Here is an 824-nt window from a genome sequence, read left to right on the forward strand (position 1 = left end):
TTTATTTATGCCTGATGATGATAAGAAAAATAAATTATAGCTTAATTGGAAATAAAATCAAAATAGACATCCTAATTACTACTAAATATCTCCTAAGGTGAATTTCTATAATAATACTATCATTAAGCTAAAGCAGAAAAATTGAAACTCAGCAACCTGTTGTTTTGAGGAGTAGGTGTTCCTCTAATCTGTGGGGTGTTGTTCAAGGATTAATTTTTGGCGCTTCAGCTCCCTTAGATCACGCCCTTGCTCTTCCTGTTCTTGAGCAGTTTGCAAAGCATGCTACTTTGATTACTCTGTTCTTCCTTTATTTGATCCATAGCTTCTTGTAATTTGGAAATAGAAGCCTCAAGATGTTCCCAATATTCGAATTGGGGCAGTTCTGGGAGGGCTTCTTGTGCTCTCCTTTTGGTTGAATCATCTTGTTGCTGTTGTCTGACCATTGATATTCCAGTAATGGGCTTTTCAATTAGGATATATTCAGTTATTCCCATCTTTACTCCAGCATCTTTGCAAAGCATAGAGATTAGGCTTGGATAGGCCAATCTGGCGTCCTTAGAATTCCTGTTTGCTATTTTGTATAGCTCACATGAGATCAGCTGATGGACTTCCACTTCTTTTCCCAACATGATGCAGTGAATCATTACTGCTCTTTTAATAGTGACTTCAGAACGGTTGCTGGTGGGCAATATGGAACGCCCTATGAAATCCAGCCAACCTCTGGCTACTGGTTTCAGATCTTCCCTTTTGAGTTGAACTGGGATGCCAATCGTGCTGGTGGTCCACTTGGCTCCAGGGATGCATATGTCCTCCAGAACCTTGTC

The sequence above is a fragment of the Arachis duranensis genome, chromosome 9 (genome assembly GCF_000817695.3).
Source record: "Arachis duranensis cultivar V14167 chromosome 9, aradu.V14167.gnm2.J7QH, whole genome shotgun sequence".
In the NCBI taxonomy this organism is placed as follows: Eukaryota; Viridiplantae; Streptophyta; class Magnoliopsida; order Fabales; family Fabaceae; genus Arachis; species Arachis duranensis.